The following is a 20,810-nucleotide window of genomic DNA, read 5'->3' on the forward strand; positions in this document are numbered from 1 at the left end:
GTGGACTGTTGAGCAGTCCAAAACCAGCTCAACTGGCCATGTTGATGTGCCTGGAAGCTTCGAACATTCTTCCTTATAGGTCCAAACATAGAAAACAGAAGACTTTTTCTTACTGGTTAATTTGAAAAAGTATTCTGGGCCTGACTATCACTAGACTGAATTTTATCACATGCCTAACTCAAAACCAAGTCCTAGAGCAAAGGAGGTAAGTAAGATGCTCTAATGGGTCAACTCTGAGTCATATGCTCACCCTTGAAAGGAAAGATGAAGTACATCCACTCCAACCATATGGATGAGTTGAGACCATATATGGTTCCCAAGAGAAAAATTGGGTTGATATTAACAGAAAAGTGGCAAATAAATGGTAAAAACAAAACAAAACAAAACAACCTATGATTACTATAGTGAATCTCTGATTCTCCACATATTAAGAACTGGTGTTTTCCTTGAAAAGCAATTTAATGTTGCCTGGATTCCCTACCAGGACAGCCATTTAGCTGTCCTGATCTTTGATGGATGTGTTTGCTTCACATGGCCGCTACAAACATCCTGGAAGTCATGGCCAGGATTAGAGTCACTGCAATCTCACTGTAAGGATGTAGTGGATGCTCTGGATGTGCTTTGGATCTGGTGAGAGAGAAAAGAGGATAAGTTTATAATCTGACTTTATTGGAAGTAAACAAGTAAAGCTGCTTAACTCAACCTCTTCGAGGCATCTTTGTCAGAAGATAATACAGTGGTTAAGACCATTGCCTTATGGGGGCACTTGGGTGGCTCAATAGGCTAAGCGTCTGTCTTTGGCTCAGGTCCTGATCTCTGGGTCCTGGGATCCAGACGCAGGTCAGCCTCATGTCAGCTCCGTGCTGGGTTCCCTGCTCAGCAGGTAGTCTGCTTCTCCCTCTGTCCTGCCTACTCCTCCTCTCCTCCCCCTGCTAGTGTTCCCTCTTGCTCAGATAAATAAATAAAATATTTTAAAAAAGAAAAGAAAAAAGAACCTTGGCCTCTGGAATCAGACTGCCTGGGTTTGAACCTGTTTTTTTCAATATCAATAAACCTCCATTTTCTTTCTCTACAAGTCCTGAGGACTCATGAAATTATGTATATGAAGTACTTGACACAGTATATAGCATATAACTAAGTGTGTATATAATACAAGTTAAATACTCTTTGCTCTTGCAGGTGATGCCATAACAGCTGGCACTCAGAAGGGCCTATCTTATCCAGAAGCATTAAAGTGCAGGACATATATTCTTTTATTGGATATGAAACCCTTCTTTCCATCCTCACTATATTTCCTGAGGGGTGAGCAAGTCTGACTAGAATCTTTGTATATTCACTCTGACAGCTAATGGCTTCTGGGAGTCACTGCCACACCCTCTTTTCCCTCCCACACCAGTCAGTCCCAGAATTTTGCTTGTTCTAGCTCTGAAATATTTCTTGAAGCTAACCTCACTCTTTACTGCCTGTGACCAGCTCTAATTCACAAGTCTCTCTCTCCTGCCTGATTAAATCAAGAATTTTTCTTATTTAGTTCCCTGTCTCACATGTCTTTCAATCTGGTCTACTCCTTTCCTTTGCTCCTTTCCCTTGCCTGCACAATAATGTCCTAATTCCTTAGCAAGGCATTATTTAAAGACCTTTTCAATCTGATTCCAGCCTACTCTTCCATCTGCAAGAATCTCCCCCACAAAACATCTATTACAGTCATAGCTGCTGATGTTCACTCTTCTCTAAAAACTCCATGCCCCAGCACCCCTACAGGCCTTTGCCCACACTGTTTTTGCTGGCTGGCTGCCCTTACCTGTTCTCTGCTTGGCTAACTTCTGCATAGTTGTTAAAGTTCAGCTTCTCTCCCCTGGGTCCCTGCCCCTGTGCTTCCATAGCTGGATGTACATGCTATTACTGTGCATTTACCACACTATTTAACAATTGCCTGTGTACCTATCTATATTCCTATATGCACCATAAATTCACGGAAGAAAAAGAACATGGTTTATGCATTGTTATATACCCAGGGCCTAGAAAAGTGTTCAAAAACAGAGCTTATTTTCTGCAATCAGTATCTGTTCTTAGGTTGTAAATCAAGAAGTGTAAAAGGCACTACTATGCTTTTATCTTATCATGGCACCATTCTGAGTGGTTCTTAGGACTTTTTCTTCCCTTTTTTTCAATATATTTTAAACTATATAATAATAAGAAATTCAGGAATCCATTATTATTCTTAAAAATATATATTAATCCCTTCTACCAAGGTAGCCACTATTATTGGGTTGGTAGATATTTTCCAAAACTTTTAAAAATTATTTATTTATTCAAAATAACAGCTTTATTGAGATATAATCCACATACAATGAAATTCACTTCTTTAAAATGTACAGTTCAGCAGTTCTTAACATTTTCACAGAGTTATGAAACTATCTAATGTTAGAATATTTTAGTCATTAGCAGTCACTCCCCATTTTCACTCCCCCTCAGCCCTTAATAACTACTAATATAGTTTCTGTCACAGTGGATTCGCCTATTCTGGATATTTCGTGTAAATGGAATTATACAATAAGCATTTTGTGTCTGACTTCTATTACTTAGAATGATATTTTCTAGATTCATCCATCTTGCAGCCTGTCAGTACTTCATTCCTTTTATGGCAAAATAATATTCTATTTTTAGATGTAACAGATTTTGTTTATCCACCTATCAGTTGAAGGAAATTTGGGTTGCTTTCACTTTCTGACTGTTCTGAATAATACTTTATGAACATTCCTGTACAAATTTTTGTGTGGATGTGTGTTTTCAGTTCTCTTGAGAACTTAGGAGTGGGACTACTGGGTCATATGATAATTCTGTCTAATGGGTTGAGGAATTGCTAAACTGTTTTCCATAGCAACTGCACCATTTCACATTCCCCCCAGCAATAAATGAGGATTCCAACTTCTCTACATTTTTGTCACCACTTGCTCTTTTCTGTCTTTTTCACTCTAGTCATTGTAGTGAGTGTGAAATGTTATCTCATTGTGGTTTTGAGTTATGTTTCCATATTAAGAACTGGTGTTTTCCAGTTAATTATCTTGAGCATCTTTTATGTACTTGTTATCCATTTGTATATCTTATTTGGGGAAATGTTTATTCAAATACTTTGTCTATTTTTAAATGGTTATTTATCCTTTCTTTGACTTATAAGCATTCTTTATATATTCTGAATACATGTTCCTTTTCAGATATATGATTTATAAATATTTTCTTCACAACCTTTTTATATACATTTAAATAAATATGTATTTATATTTTGCTTATATTTATACATGTAAAGATTTAATAGGTTTCTCTTTTATACATATGGGATTATATTGTTTGTACTGTTATGTAGATATCTTCCCCAATCATTGTACATGTAAATCTGCCTCATTATTTTCAATTTCCAAATAGGTGTACATGTGACCATTCCCCTGATGATGGGCATTTTGGTGAGTCGCGATATTTTTACTAATATGAACAGGGCTGTAGTGAGCAGACTTATAAAAGTCCCTTTTCACACATGTGTAATTATCTCTCTAGGATACCTTGAAGAAGAATCACTGAGTTTAAGATTATCTGCATTTTACATTTTAATACATACTATCAAAATGTCTATTGGAAAGGCTGTACAAATATACTTTCACAGTAACAGTATAGAATACCATATCCTATTTGTTGGCCACATTCACATTTAAGTATTCTTGTCAGGTGATGAGCAAAAATGGTACTTAACTGTTGTTTTAACTTGTATGAAGTTGTTTTGATATCATGATTTCCATAACTTCTATTAATTGGTGTTCAGAACAGAACCTGTTTCTCATTTAATTTTATAGATCTCTCCTTCACATGCGGGCCCCTTCATGGCATGGAAAGGAAATGATAGATGGGCTGGAGTAGTCTGGATTTATATTCTGGCTGTTATGTATGGTAAGGCCAGCTTGAGAAAAACATGGTTCTTAAAAGAGTCTCCATTGTATTTAGAGCTGACCAGACTTTTAACCACAATCCAGAGACTTTTAACTTCACGAAGATGTGGCATTTTATTTTAATAAAGCTATCCATAGTGCCCCTTTTCGAGTTACTTTTCTAAAGCATCTTTTGTCAGCAGAGAGCTTTTATTAGCTAATGTAACCTTGCTGTAATCCATGTTAGCAAAGAGAGAAAAGAAATGTCCTTGGATACTGAATATGGAAAGTTGTGCAAAAATCCTCAAGGGGAAAGAAGTTGTTCAGCTTTTTGAAGCTACATTTGTGACTCTGTTGTATCTAAACAAAAAATAATGATGTTTTCCAATGCTAATATCTAGGAAGTAAAGGTTTATAATATTATGCCTCCAAACTGACTGTTGGATAAAAAAATCACAAGGGATTAACATGGAGAGACTAGTTAGAAGTGTGGGCTTGATAGCTGGGATCGGCGCAACTATAAATGTCTGTGGTCTGAGCACCTAGAAACAGGGAGTTAGGCAAGAAAATTCAGGAGTAAGAGTAATAGCCTTGGCTATGGAATAGCTAGCTAATGAGAACTTAATCTGATCCATTACTGATAACTGAGCAGTGCTAATAAACTGCAGGATCATGGGGGAGACATACATATTGCAGGTTCTAGGCACAGTCAGGTGGGGAGTTAACGATTTGATTCCAGTAATCAGTCGGTTGACGTAAGTGCTCATTCAGTAATCAGGGGAGAGTGTGGTCAGGGTCTTTACACCTGTCAAGACACTGGAAAACAGATTGGGATTCTGGGACAGGTCCACTGCAGTGTGGGAACTGATGTGCTGTTGAGACAAAGCCCTCTGACCTTCGTTAACATAGTAGGAATGATGAAAGTTGCATCTTAAAGTGAATCTATACAAAATCTTTAACTGAATGGCTTAATTTCAAAATCCATGAACAAACAAGGTGGGAGAGCTAATACCTTTTCTGTTTTGTTAGGGACTGGCTCACAAACTGAGGAGGGCACTTAATTGATACTGTGGATTTAGGGCTCACAGTGAGGAGTCACCGGAGAAGGCAGGAAGGACATTCTGACAGCACTGTCCCTGAGTCCCTGGGTACGACTACAAATTATCTCTCATTTTGCTGGGAACTGGTAGGTAGTGGTGCTTGATGTCTATTAGACTCCAATTCAATTTTGAGGTCCGTAATTCAATGAGGATAGATATAAAAAGGGTTCCTTTTTCATCAAAAGGGTAATTACCTAGTTATCAGTGTGCTGAAAGGATGAGAGCTTATGGATTTTTCATAAAATCATAAGTTCATAAGGGGCTGGGTGAAGTCATTTCATTCTGTCTTCAAGTAGGGCTGAATTTAATTCATCCTTAATGGATGGGACATTGTTTAAGAAAGATCTCTAGAGAATAATAGTTGACAAGCTTCAGTATTTTAACTTTCCTCTATTATGACATTCCTTCTATCTAAGTGAATATGTTGACATGAAATAGAAGTCCATAGTCTTTTGTGTCCTTTTTGGTTAGAAAAAACAGTGTTATAAGTGTTGCTCATTCTCATTAATTCACAGAACATTTATTGGATACCTACTTTGTGCTACATGTGAGTGATATAAGGTAAAGCAGTAGAAAAGACAAATTGGATTCTTGTTGTATTTAGCTGAAAGACACGTGATGGATAACAATCAATAACCGAATAAGTAAGTGATTAAAAGTCATAATAAGTGCTATAATGGAAATAAAGTGCTGCTATAGAAAGGAGCAAAAAGAAGCTAAGGCCTAGTTTAGATGAGTGGACAGAGGCCTCTATTTATAAGTGACATTTACTATAAGCCTTGAGATATAAAAAGGACCAGAATTTTAGCATGGAGAGAAGAGTGTTCTTTGACACAGGAAGCAAAATGTGCACAGGCCCTGAAGTAGAAAGACCATGGTATGTTTGAGAAATTTAAGAGGTCAGTATGGCTAGAGCAGAGTGGTCAAGGAAGAGGCTGGCATGCAATGAGGTTAGGGAAGGAACTAAGGGGCCAAATAATATCTGCCCTTGTAAGCAATAATGAGGGGTTTGAATTTTATTAAAATAGAATGTTTTTAATAGATCAGTTGGCTGCTGTGTGGCAAATGAACTAGACATGGGAAAATCAGAATAGAGAGAATATTTAGGAGGTAATCTGTCAGTGTTGGTGCCTTGGTGTGTGCCTTGGCAGTGAAAATGGCTGGAGACATTTTTGAGATATACCTAGGGGTCTCATTGATGGGGTTGAATGTAGTACCAGTTCAAGGCTGACTGACATCTTGGATTCTGGGTGAAGGAACTGGTAAAATGGTAGTTTCATCTAGTATATGGAAAACAATTCAGGAGTAGATTTGTAGTGGGAAGGATGGGAATGGAAAGTTTGCATCTGCAAGTGTTAAGTTTGAGATACCTGTAAAACATACAAATAGAACTGTTAACTCTAAATCTAAAGTTCAGAGAAGTTGGCACTGGAGAAATACATTTGGATATTAGTCTGAGAATAAAAGCTAAGGGAAGAGAATGAAATTATGGAAGGAAGAGGAAAAAAAAAGGAAAAGGGGTCCAGGAATAAACTCTGAGAAACTCTAACATACTCCCATAGCTTTGAGAAGGAGTTGAATAGAGAGGGCACCAGACTGAAAAGCATGTCGGTTCTGATCACTTGGGCAAGTCATTGCCTGTCTTTGCCAGTATCTGCATCTTTAAAATAGGGAGTTTGAGCCTTAAATTCCTCAATTGCCAATATTCTGTCGTTCATTTCTTACTCACCATTAGGCTCATTTTCCAATTACTTTGGCCATTGTTTGTAACTTCCTCTACTTACCTAGAATTAGCACACCCAGAACACCTTTTTCTAATTCACAATTGTAATTCTGGGTCTATTAACATCCCTCTAAATCTTGTCCCTCCTCTGCCAACTTGTGATTCCTTGGGCAGTTTGTTCTGTTACATTCCAGTTCCATTTGGTGATGGGTAGAATTTGTGTCACAATGGAGATTGATATTGGTAGGCTTCCTTTTTCATTAAAAATGAAACTCTTTATTTTTGCCATTCCTATTCAACTAAATTTTCCATGTTTTTTAAAATAAGCTTTAGAAAGTTGAGGAGTAGAGGAGGGTCTGGGTGACTTAGTAAGTTAAGCATCCTACTCTTGGTTTCAGCCCCAGTCATGGTCTTGAAGTTGTGAGATGAAGCCTCACATAGTGCTCCGAGTCTGCTTGAGATTCTCTTCCTCTTCCTCTACCTCTCCTCCTGCCCAACTCTCTCTAAATAAATAAAAAGAGAAATAAGTAATAGAAAATATTAAAAAAAATAAATTTGAGGACTGCAAGTGGGCATTTTGTTTGACCTCATTTAATGTTTGTGTTTGGTCCAGATTATAAAGTAAACCAAATTGATGACCACTGCTTAGTAGCCAATAGGACTTTTAGTTAAGTTGAAATTTGGGCTGAAAGATGTATTTCCAACAGCAATGTAGTAGATGTGTTTGTAGCAAATGAAGTTTCAGAGCGTTGCTTAAGGATCCCAGGGTGGTATCTGTTCAAGATATCTTTTTCTTAACAAATTAGCAATGTCAAATTATTCATGTTGGAATGATTTTTTTTAACAAAATACTTTTGCTGTCCTGTCATGATGCCTTATTGCTAATTTTTTTATGAGATGATTTTGTATTGTTTTTGCTTCTGTCTCACAATATACCATCTGAACTTCCTGAGAAAGTTCAAGAAAAGTGACAGAAAAAAAAAGAGTTCATGTTGAAAAACAAAGGTTATTGGTTAGTGAAAAATAATAGATAAAATAGCAATTAGGTGTCACATGATAGACTTTCTTTTTTGTCCCCCAAATGCTCTGAAAGTGGCACTGGGTCATCTCAGCAAAGAAGGAACACAATTACAGTGATGACAATCTTTCTGTCATAGGTAAAGCCTTGTCAGCAATTTATTTCTTCTACATGTCACTGTTTTCAGGATTCAAGCCTCTTGTCATGACTGATATGGTTATTAGAGAAAGAAGAGGTTAGAGTAAATGAAAACAGTTGTTACTTGTTACATCTGGATGATTTGGCTAAATTAACGGTAGTGTTAAATGCATAATACAGAAAGTGGTGAAAAGAATTGTACTTAAATGAAATGGAATATTATCAATCTAATTTTATATTTTTTGCTCATGATTTTAGAGCTATCCCTAGAAATCCTTTCAAATTCTCTAAAATAGATCCAGCTTGGGTCAGCCTCAATATTTGTGTTTATATGAGGCAAACATTTCCCAACTGTATTATGTGAGTTTAGCTGTATTATTTGTCCTTCCCCTTTCCCACCTGTATTGAGTTGGAGTTAGACCCATAAAAAGATATATCCAGGACCTAACCCCAGTACCTATGGATATGACCATGTTTTCCTGTTTGGAGAGTCTTTGCAATTAAGTGAAAGATCTTTAGAGGAAATCATCCTGGATTAACTGGGTGGGCCCTAAAGCCAATAACAAGTGTCCCTACAAGACACACAGGGTGTAAGTTCATATGAAGACTGAGGCAGAGTTTGGAGTGATCTGTCTATAAACCCAGGGGCACAATGATTGTAGCAATCAGTACAAGCCGGGGGAAGGTTATGGAAAGATTCTCCCTCAGAGCCTCTAGAAGCTTGCGGACACTTGGATTTAGATTCTTAGTCTCCAGAATTGTAAGACAATACCTTTCTGTCATTTTGAACCACCTATTTGTGGTAATTTGCTACAAAAGTCTAGGAAACTAATATACCACCTTCTGTTAAGCATTTTGTAGGCCACAGCATGATGGAGTAGAAAGGCATTGTAGTTAAAATTAGGAAACATAGTTTCTAAGCTTAAGGCTGCTATTTGTAGCTGTGTGATCTTTGGTGTGTCATAACCTCTTTCTGAACCATAAAAGGAAGGCTTGGAATTCCCTTTCAAGTTCTTCTACGTCTACTCTTATTATCTCACTTAAAAAAGAAACAAACTAGAAAACTGTATGAAACATAAAATAATGCTTTTTGGATAGTGTACAATAGGGAGTGTAGGAGTATTTTCACTAAGAAAAGAGGTGAAAAAAGATGGGCCTAGCTTTTGGCTTGCAGGCACTTTATGCACTGTATCCCAGAGATGGAGAACCAAAGTAAAGTCCAGTGGCACTGCTTAGTTGAAAAGAAAAATGTTGGAATTTGCAGAGGACAAGAGTCCTGGGATTTGTGGTATGGAGTACTAGAGAGGAGAGAGAGAATTATTCAGAAAAAAAGGACAAAAAATTGACATAATATTCCCCTTAAATCATTGATTGATACTGATATGTAAATGCATATGGTGAAATTTCACAATGTTGGACAATGGAGTGACTGGGTAGTGGTGAGCTACATGGTTTCCTGATCTCACATGGACTGGGAGCTATTTACATCCCAACAAGTCATATTGGAGAGACGTCTTTGAACACCTGGTATATCACTAAAGATGCTGGCAAGAGTTACGTCTTAGTAGTAGGACTAAACTAGCTCTAAAACAAAGGCTACTCTTGACCTACCTTAAAATAACAGAAAAATAAGCCTTGAAAAGATCAGGCCCATTTACAAATAATGTTAACTAAGAAAACAAAATCTTCAACACTCTTTAAAGGAACCCAACAAAATCCAGACACTCAATAATATAGCACTTAACATGTCCATTGTCTAATAAAAAAATTATTAGACATCCTAAGTAGCAGGAAAATGTGACTCATAATCATTCAGTAGAATCAGATCTGGGAATGATAGAAACAATGGAATTAGACAGGATTTTAAAACAGCTCTGGTAAATGTGCTCAGAAATTTAAAATGTGAATGTAGCAAAAGGATAAATGGAAAATATAAAAAAGAATCAAATGGATCTTCTAAATTAAGAAATACCATATCAGAAATGAAAAATTAAAGGGATCCCTGGGTGGCTCAGTGGTTTAATGCTTGCTTTCAGCCCAGGGCATGATCCTGGAGTCCTGGGATTGAGTCCTGGGACTGAGTTCCACATTGGGTTTCCTGCAGGGAGCCTGCTTTTCCCTCTGCCTGTGTCTCTGCCTCTGTGTGTGTGTGTGTCTCTCATGAATAAATAGAATTTCTAAAAAAAAAAAAAAAAAGAGATGAAAAGTTAACAGCAGGTGAGGATTTACTTCCCACCCCGAAAAAGAGATCCTAGGCACAGCAGTAGAAACTATTCAAACTGTAGCCCAGAGAGAAAAAAAATTTTTTTAAATGTAATTAACAGTTGCTCAATGAGCTCCTGGGAACACAGGAACACATATATAATTGAAATTCTGGAAAGAAAGGATGAGACAGTGACATAAAAAATAATAATGGCTGAAAAATCTCCAAGATGAAAGAAATCTTTAAGTCTCCTGATTCAAGTAGTTCAATGAGTCCAAGCAGAATAAACACAAAGAAGATTACACCAAATTTCATTATGAAATATTGAGAACTGGTGATTTAAAAAAATCTCAAGAATAGCTAGAGAAAGGCCACATTACCCATAGAGGAACAAAATAAGAATAATCACTGATTTCTTATTAAAAATAATGCAATACAAAAGAAAATAGAATGGCATCTTTAATATACTGGGCAGAAAAAAAAAACTTAGAATTCTATATCCAGTGGAAAATATCCTTCAAAAAGAAATGTGAAATAAAGAAATTTTCAGGTAAATAAAAGCTGAGAGAATTCATTGCCAGCATATTTGCACTCCAAAAAATGAAAAGGAAATTTCAGAGTATAGGAAAATGATACCAGATGGAATCCTGATCCTCCAGAAAAGAATTAAGAGCTCAATATATGGTAAATATGAGGGAAAATACAAAAGATTTTCTTTCCTCATGTATACCTATTTTCTTTGAAAAATAATTTTCTTTATAGCAAAAATCATGTAAAATTTATAACATATGTAGGAATAGAATATAACAATAGCAGAATGGATAGGAGGGAGAAATGTAAGTATTCTGTTGTAAGGATCTTCCATTGTATGTAAAGTGGTTTAATATTATTTGAAGATAGACTGTGATAAAATGAAGATGCATATTGTAATTCCCAGAGCACCAAAATTATGTTGTAATAGCTTCCTAACTGATCTTGTTTCTGTCCTTAATTATGTAACTAAGTTAGATCATATCACATCTCAACTTAAAAGTCTCCAAAGACTTCCCATATTAGAGCAAAAGCTGAAGTTTTATAAATCTTTACTTAATTTGGTCCAAATCTACTTCTCTGATCACATCTCCAACTTCTGCCCCTCTCACTCTTCCCTAGCTGTGCGGGTCTCCTTGCTCTTCTTTGAATTTTACTGGCAAGGTCTCTCCTTAGGGTTTTTGCATTTATGGTTTTTCTCTCTCCTTTTCCTCTAACACACTTCATCCCAAATACCTTTTTTCAAATATATTTTCAGACTTTATTCTCTCACTGGTATCTTCCCTGAACACTGATTTGAAATGATCAACCTAGGGCACCTGGGTTCAGTCAGTTAAACTTCTAAGTCTTGGGTTTTAGCTTAGGTTGTGATATTATGGGTTGTAAGATGGAGCCCCAGGTTGGGCTCCCCACTCAGCATGGAGTGTGCTTGAGATTCTTTCCCTCTGCCTCTCTCTCCACATGTACACACACACTCTCTCTCTCTCTTTCAAATAAGTAAATAAATCTTTAAAAAATAAAATAAAATTATGAACCTACCATTTGCTTTCCTGGCACTCCTTATACCTTTTCCTTTGGGTACTTGGTAGTACTCCTGTTTTCTTTGTTGTACTTTTTGTTGGCTTAATTGTCCTTGCAGTACTTTTTATTTTCCAAGGCATGACTTTCTTATTTGTCTTATTTATTGTCAGCCTCTCTCTACAGAGTCCATCACAACATAACCTTTACTTGAGCAGGTTTTCTGTTTTCACTTTCTTTCTCTCTTTTTTTCTTTTTGTTCACTGATGAATCCATAGGACCTAGAATATTGCATAATATATAGTAAGTGTTCAATAAATATTTGGCTGAATGGCAGGATCTGCAACCAAAAGCTTGGAAACTCCAGGAATAGTACCTAAATTCCTGTTCTTCTCCATAGCTGCCCCTGTGTATTGGACCTAATATCTAGTGTATAGCATATGGCACTTTTGCTGCCCTCTTCAACAATTTCCCCATCATCTCCCTGTCCTCATTTGCCTTAAGGCTGCAAGGGACTGGAAAGATGTTCCTTATCACAAAAAGAGACTTGAGAGCCCTGCTTTAGGCTTTTTTATTTGCCCTAACAAATATGACAATCTGTTTTTATCTTTAAAGCACTTGTGTGTCAGGGAAGTAGCCACTCTGAGAAAGCTGGTTTTTCTGTATTTCAAAGGGAGCTTGTGGTCTTTTTTGGGTTTTGATTCCTATTTTTTGGAAAAGTCAGTGCCTGCAGCTCTGTTGCACTCAAGGTTTGAAATCTTTCATCCCTGACAGTAGGAGGATAAAAGGGGGCTCATCATGGCCTACCAAGGAGACTTTCTTTAGCTTCAGGTACCTCTGGATGTTTGCAAAGGCCACGAAGCAGAATGACCACAAGACTTTTGCTCTTTTCTAGAACCAGCGTTGAGGAAAAGATAGAGTCCAGTTTGCCCCACACTAACTAATTTATTTTGAAGACATAGGATTTTGAAGGACCAGGCAGTTTTCAGGGAGAATCTGCTTCCCAGTCTGCCTCTGCTGGTATGAAAGCTAAGAGTACTTTGATCACAGCTCAGCCTTTAGCAGCCAAGTTCCTTGGTATCTAGGGCACTGAAAGGGAAGGGCAGCAGAAGACAAATGGCAGGTGTTGAATGATCGAAGGTGCAGTTTGTGACTACAACCTACTTCACTGGTAAAGATTAAATACCTTTTAGGTAATATTTTTGCACTGTATCTGAAGGTTGAGAAATAAGGCGGCTGTTTGCTATTTAAGTTGGCTTTATCTTTACATGCATCTGGAAAATGAATAGTGGTAGTTTACATTAGTAATTAATTTTCTTTTGAGTTGATTATCAAAATAGCAATACTTCTCCATTCCCCTACCATATTCAGTGTAGCTAATGCATAAGATTCATTTCTTTAGTGGTAATGTAAGGCTTCCTGGGCTCAGGACTTCTAAGCATCTGTTGAGGATTAGAGGTATTAGCTATTGTGCCAGCAGATGGCAAACTAAATTTTATCCTCCCTTTCTTGACTCTTTCCCCAGATTTGAGCTCATTTCATGGCATCCTGGAGGGATAACATGTTGTGAAATAGAAATTAAAAACACAGGGTAAGACAAAGCCTGTCTTGGTATATAGCTAGAAAGGGGATCCAAGCAGCTTTATCAGGACTTATCTCTCCCTCACTTTTATTTCTCTCTGTGGATCTTGTATTTTCCTATAATAGTGAAGGAGAGAAAAGTCCTGACAACCTTATTTGGGTTCCTGGATCCAGCCATGCCTGAAGTCATAATGGCCTTTAACTTTAAAGTTTTGTGAACCAATGAGTTCTCTTTTATTATTCAAGTTAATAAAAGCTGAATTTCTCTTGGTTGCAACCTAAAGAGTTTTGAACTAAAAATTTAGAGCATGAAAGGCATATTGAATTTATCTGAGACTTTAAATTGGACAATTACTCTCTTAAGATAAAAGCATCTCTAATCTTAAAAATGCAACCCTGGTTAGAACAAAGGAGACATGTGATACCTTAAGCCCAGTTACCCATCTGATTGTATCCCTTACCTTCTAGTTGAAGCCCTTCCTCCTTGGACCCAGCCTTTTTCTTCTAGCTGGGAAAATGAGGCTAGCAGTATTTGATTCATAACCTTTTGTCTCAGTGACTCAAATTCTAAGCCCTTCCTCCATTAGCTCTAAATCTAAAAGTCCTTAGGTGGGAGACTTTGATTCAGTTGCATCACATGTCCAGTTCTGAGGCCAGAGAGGCAGAGTATTAGATCCTTAGTCCTATTAGAATCACACATTTAAATTTGAGGAGACATTGTTTAGTTAAATTTAGGTAGTGATTTTACAGTTTATTTTTATTTTTTTCTTTTGCTTACTTGTGCATGAAATATCACTTTTTAAAAAAGGAACATTTTCACTGAATGAATGAGATGGTCATGCAAGTAAGTGTTGACCCCAGTGCCAAAGTTTTTTTTTTTTTTAAAGATTTTTTATTTACTTATGATAGACATAGAGAGAGAGAGAGAGAGAGAGAGAGAGAGAGGCAGAGACACAGGCAGAGGGATAAGCAGGCTCCATGCTGGGAGGCCAATGCGGGACTTGATCCCGGGACTCCAAGATCATGCCCTGGGCCAAAGGCAGGCGCTAAAACACTGAGCCACTCAGGGATCCCCCCAGTGCCAAGGTTTAAGAAATGTATCTCATTATTATCATTTGCATGCTACAACATCTCATGGGGTGGATAGGGCTAGAATCATCTCACCTGTTCATTTAAGAGAACTGAAGCTCAGGATAGGTTAGGAAATTAGACAGTACTTTTAAGGAGAACTAAGCAGAAGCAAAAGTAATTTGATGTGTATACATCTTTTTATGCCTACTTTTTGGGGAAGGGGGTTAACATCTTATGGGTAAGAATAAAGTATTAAAATAAAAATACTGAGGCACTTGAGTGGCTTAGTTGGTTAAGTGTCCGACTTTGGTTTAGGCTCAAGTCATGATCTCAGCCTGTCCCAGGTCCTGGAACCAGCTTCCCTCTCAGCAGAGAGTCTGCTTGAAGATTCTCTCCCTCTGCCCCTCCCTCTACTCTTGTGCTCACTCACACTCTCTCTCTTTAAAATAAATAAAGAAATCTTTAAAAAATAAAATAAAATATAAATACAGTACACAGTCCGTAATCTGTGTTGTGGTATCGATAGCAATATTTAAAAATGTAAACTAGGCTTTTGCTAGTGTTCTCTTCTACTTTTCTGAACTTTTCTAAATTCTATTTCACTCCCTGTGAAATGAGCAAGAATCAATAGGCCAAAAGTATTTATAGAGCCCTTCTTTGCATTAAAAAATTTTAAAGGCAAAAGTCTTAGTTTCTTGGTTCACTCACTGTAATTAACCCAGAGGCCCACACGTAACAGGAAATACTTGCTGAATGGAAATACAAATGAATAAATGAATGAGTACACAAATGAATAAGTGATTAAATAAGTAAAGAAAAAAGGCCATGGTCTATTATGATTTATTTCAATGGCTGTATTAGAAGAACATATGTAGCCATGAGAGCAAAGCAATCTCTTCACATTATTTTCTTTTTTGAGTTGCATTTTGCTACATAACTAATACTCTCCTTTGAAGAAAAATATTATGGGTCTTTGATTATCACTGTATAACTAACCACCCTTAAATATAGTGATTTAAAACAACAACAATCACTTATTCTAACTATTCTATGGGTTGACTGGACTCGGCTAGATAATTCTTTTGCTCCATGTGGTGTTGACTGGAGCTATACTGATCATGATGTTCTACTGACCTGGGATTGTCAAGATGGTTTACACACATAACTGGTATTTAATGCTGGCCTACCTGTTGAGGCTATCAACTGAAATATCTCCTTAGTTTTTTTCCATGTTGTTCTCTCATATGACTTGGGCTTCTCTGTGACAGACTCTATGACAGAATAGTTCTAAGAATGTTCCAGAATTGTGATAGCAGAAATCTGCAGATCTTAGCCTGAGCCTTGGGAGTGACTTTAATCACCTCTACTACATTCCACTGGTTAAATTAAGTCATAGGGCAAGCCCGGTTTCAAGGGAAGAAGGAATGGGCTTTATTTCTCAATTAGTAGAGGCACAAACAATTTGCAGCCACCTTTCTCCTACAGTGGCATATCTTTAAGAAAAAGATTCATTGGGTGAATGCCTACATACCTGGATGAATAAATGAAAGAGATACAGTGTGTCTGAATTCTGATCTTGGCTCCATTTACTTAATGTTTGATCTAGTCAAGTTTTGAGCTTTTTGAACCTTGGTTTTCTGAACCATGAGTAGGGTTCTTTTGAGGATTCAGTGAGGTCACATACACAAAATACTAAGCTCAAATATTCAGGTCTATAGTATATATTCAAGAAATTGTTAACCATTGTTGTTATTGTTATTATTGTTACTGTTACTGTTAAAATATAAAAGCCAACTGAATTTTAATAATGGACAAGCATGTGATACTTCCCTGGGAGCACCTTATTATAATAATGTTTGACCTGGGGAACTTCTGAAACTGAGCGATTGAGCCTTACTACTTATGTAATTAAATCATTTGTCACCCTCAGTCCTGAAGGCTGCACACAGAAACGAAACATCAAAATCATTAGTAGGTCATCGTGATCTTTCAGATCCCCATGAATAGGTAAAACTTTTATGGCTTTGATTTCAAGGATTGATTTGGGTTGTTCAATTCTAATAGTAATAGTAAATTAAATGTCCTTTCCATTTTTTAGGGCAAATGGTGTGAAAGAACAAACATATCTGTATACCTTTAAGTAGGTACAAGTTTACATAGAATTTAACAAAAATTACTTCATGGATAGAGCTGTAAAGTGATACTTGGCAAGAAGCAAGCATTAAAACACATAATAAATGTGTCATTTATTATGCCATTATATTAATCTTGTCGTGCATAAAGGCTGAATGTTAGTTGATATCCATAGCAGAAAAGAAACATGATTAAAACGAAACTCTTCTCACCCAAATCTGTTCCTCTTGCAGTTTTAGAGACCTCTGCATAAATGGCTCAAACCAAAAACACAGCCTTAACCCTAACCTTACCCAGTACAGAAGCTGGTAATTTAAGATTTATCTTCAAATATATATATTCCAATTTGATCACTTCTCTCCATTTTTCACTTTTAATCCTAATCCCAAATTCATGATGGCTCCTAATATCTCCTACTTCCACTTTTGCCTCTCTCTTATTCCTTCTGTGCAAAGCTACCTGAAATTTCCTTTAAAACCTTCCAAAGAGGCACAGTCAGTTAAGCCTCCAACTCTTAGTTTCAGCTCAGGTCCTGATCTCAGGGTTAGGAGATGGAGCCCCATTTTGGGCTCTGAGCTCAACTCAGAGTCTGCTTGAGATTCTCCGTCCCTCTTCCTCTGCCCCTCCCCCCACGTGTTCTCTTGCCTTCTCTCTCTCTAAAATAAATCTAAAAAATTAAAAAAAAAAAGACTTTCAGTAGCTTTTTCCATTAGTCTTAGAATAGAATTCAAATTTCCCCTTTTGTCTCACTTACTGTCTGATCTCATCTCCTATCAGTCTCCTCTTTGCTATGTGGGCTCCAGATAGAGTTGCTCTTTTTCTGTATACCAAAACAGGTGTACACCAAACTCAAACTAGTATTTGCCAAAATGCTTTGATGCTGCTTCTGTCTGAAATTATTTGTGTTCAGGTTATCCCCATGACAGCCTCTTTCTTGTCATTGAGATCTCAGCTTAGAGAAGCTTTCCTTGACTGTGGAAGCTAAATCAGTACCCTCCTCCCCCTAATCACTTAATCAATGCTGTAGCCTCCTTCATAGCTTTGTAGCATTTATCATGTTGTGCAATTATTTTGGCCATTTATTTGTTTATCATTTGCTTTATTTTTAAAATCATCAGAGCAGTGGTCTTGTTTTTCTATCTTATTCACTATTATAACCATAGCATCTAGAAAGTGTCTGGGTATATAGTAGGTGCTCAATAGAAATTAGTTGAATATTTCCAGGTGCCTAACAAGGCAGAAATTATCACTACCTTCATGAAACGTATCCTGCTTTTTTTTAAAAAAATTTATTTATGATAGTCACACAGAGAGAGAGAGAGAGAGAGAGAGAGAAAGGCAGAGGGAGAAGCAGGCTCCATGCACCAGGAGCCCAACGTGGGACTCGATTCCGGGTCTCCAGGATTGCATCCTGGGCCAAAGGCAGGCGCCAAACCGCTGTGCCACCCAGGGATCCCCCGTATCCTGCTTTTTATTTTTTATTTTTTTTATTTTTTTTTTTTAATTTTTTTTAAAATTTATTTATGATAGTCACAGAGAGAGAGAGAGAGAGGCAGAGACATAGACAGAGGGAGAAGCAGGCTCCATGCACCGGGAGCCCGACGTGGGATTCGATCCCGGGTCTCCAGGATCGCGCCCTGGGCCAAAGGCAGGCGCAAAACCGCTGCGCCACCCAGGGATCCCTGTATCCTGCTTTTTAAAGTGATTTTATTTTATTTATTCATGAGAGACATAGAGAGAGAGGCAGAGACACAGGCTGAGAATATGTGAAAGTAACTTGGTATTCTCAGGTATTTGAATTAAATTCACATTCCTACTTTCACTGATTGATCTTCTTTCCTGCTGATTTTAGTGATTGTTCTGCTGATAGGCTAGACAATGTGTAAGAACAGTAAAAAGGCTGTTATATTCAGGTCCAGGGCTGTCATATTTTATTGATATTGGATATGTGGATGATACTTAATAGAAAACAAAAAGCTCTATAGGTTCTTCAGTTTTCAAAATTTGCTTTCAGTGAGTTAGAGCAAGAGATCAGAAAGATTTTTAAATAAATCTATTAAACTAATAATATGAGAGCTGAAAAGTGAGCCATTCTATAGTTATCTTCCTGATTTTGAAATGATGTTTCATTATTCACAAATAATCTTTCTGAATGTTTTGATGCACTTTGTGAAAATAGGTCTTGAAGTATTGAAGTACTTATGTAAGTACTTACTTACTTGAAGTAAGTAAGTACTTACATATTCAGTTTGGGGGTCTTTCAAAAGTGAACAACTTTTGTTTCATCATTAATGTGTGCTCATTACAACAATTTAAAATGCATTTCTAGATGTGGTTGTAATTCTTCACTGTTCAACCTGAAGTACATTTCACATGTTCAATAGTCTTGTCACAATTTAGTGGCAAAGTTAGAGCAAGCATTTTTATAACTCACTGTTTCTATAATTTTTATTTTATAATACACAGGATTTGAGGGGAAATTTGCTTAAAACCCTGACATATTATTTTATCAAAATGTATTAAGCATATCTAGAAAGATTAAAGCTTAATTCTCTTGATTCAGGGTAATTTGGTCAAGTTTTTGAGATAAAATAACTATATGGTATTGAGCGCCTGCCAAATGCATTACTTCAAGTTTTCACATGCTAACAACTTTATGTACATATTACTTATTAGCCTCATTTCTCAGAATAGAAAACAAATTCTTAAGCAGCTGAAAATACTCGTTCAAGATTATGTAACTAATATGACAGAGTCAGAATTTAATGAAAGATCTGCCTGGTACCAAAAGCTTTTGATCATCCTGCAGTATTAAATTTTCTTTCTTAGAGTTGGCATCACCTTATATGTTCTTCATGATCATTTGGAAGATTAGTGATGAAAACTAGAGGGCACAGGAGGGGAATTTAATGTTATAGTATTAAGCTCAAAGAAGAATTAATTGGAAAATTTCTGATTTAGGATACTAATTACTAATTTGGGATATTTGTGCAGCCATGGAATTTCATAGCAGGGTCTTGAATACCTTCAAGATCTTCTTCTCCTCTTTCACCTTCTTCTCTTTCCCCTGCTCCTTCCTCCTCCTTTTCCTCCTCCTCCCCTTCCTCTTCCTCCTGCTCCTTCTTCTTTGAGTATAGTTGACACATGATGTTACAGTAGTTTCTGGAATTCACCATAGTGATTCAACCACTCTTTACATTATGCTCATACTCCCCACAAGTGTAGGTACCATCTGTCATCTACCACTTTTAATCCAACCTCATTTTGTAGATGCCAATGTTGAGGCTCTGATAGCCAGGCTTATAGCTAAATGATTTGCAACACTGTCTCTTTTTATTTCCATAACATCTTGTTGGGAGTTTATAATTCCTATTTTACTGTAGTTTGTACTGGAACTGAAAAAAGACTAAATAACTTACCCTTTCAATGGGTGAATTGGGAGTCCAGCCTAAATCTCTTTAACACCAAAGTGTAGTGATCCCTAGGATCATTTTAGGGGTAGTAATATGATTGGAAGGAGATCTGGGGTAGGGGGCTTGAAGGTCCATGGATTGAAAAAGATCACAAGAGCCCTACCAAACTCTTGACTTAACACTACCAGTGATTCTTTCCCAAGCACTGACTGCTTAGAAACTACCTTATTACATACCCTGCTCACACCAAATACCCAGGATTCTATCCTGTGCCTGATTTCAAGATCTTATTCTTTTGGTTGTTGTTGACTGTGGGTGTTATAAAACATATTTCAGGCTATTTGCAGAAAAATGAGTCAATTGATTTTTTTTAGTTGACTTTTTATTTAAATTCCAAATATACATGATACAATGAAGTGTTTGTTTTTCTCTGTCTAGCTTATTTCACTGAGCAAAATGCCCTCAAATTCCATCCATGTTGTTGCAAATAGCAGGATTTCCTTCTTTCTTATAACTGAATAATATTGTATTGCACATATATACTACATCTTCTTTATCCATTCATACATCGACACACTTAGGTTGTTTCCATATTTTGGCTATTGTGAATAATGCTGCAATGAACATGGGAGTACAGAAATCTCTTTGAGATGTTGTTTTCATTTCCTTTAGAAATATACCCAGAAAAAGAAAGAAATATACTCAAAAGTGGGATTGTTGTTTTTTTATGGTAGTTCTATTTTTAATTTTTTTTGGAGGAGAATCTCTATACCATTTTCCATAGTGGCTCATAAGTTTACATTCTCACTTTGCACAAGAGTTCCTTCTTCTCCACATCCTTACCAATACTTGTTTTCTCTTCTTTTTGGTGACTGCCAGTCTAACAGATATGGCATGGTTTTGATTTGTGTTTCCCTAATTAGTTGTGTTAAGCACCTTTTCATGTTTCTCCTGGTTATTTTTAT

The 20,810-nt window shown here is 36.8% G+C and overlaps 1 long non-coding RNA gene across 2 annotated transcripts; it reads right to left on the reverse strand.

Annotated features, from left to right (window-relative positions):
• Positions 1–440: 440 nt before the first annotated feature.
• Positions 441–17,114, reverse strand: LOC112662690 (uncharacterized). Of its 2 annotated transcripts, none has more exons than XR_003138747.3 (4): positions 15,487–17,114; positions 11,669–11,928; positions 7,127–7,243; positions 441–627 (listed from the first exon to the last, which is right to left on the reverse strand). It is a non-coding gene; the product is annotated as an uncharacterized LOC112662690 (long non-coding RNA). The 2 variants fall into 2 exon arrangements; XR_007404344.1 differs by having other exon boundaries at positions 6,802–7,243.
• Positions 17,115–20,810: the final 3,696 nt, after the last annotated feature.

This window comes from Canis lupus, chromosome 20 (assembly GCF_003254725.2).
Source record: "Canis lupus dingo isolate Sandy chromosome 20, ASM325472v2, whole genome shotgun sequence".
NCBI lineage: Eukaryota > Metazoa > Chordata > Mammalia > Carnivora > Canidae > Canis > Canis lupus.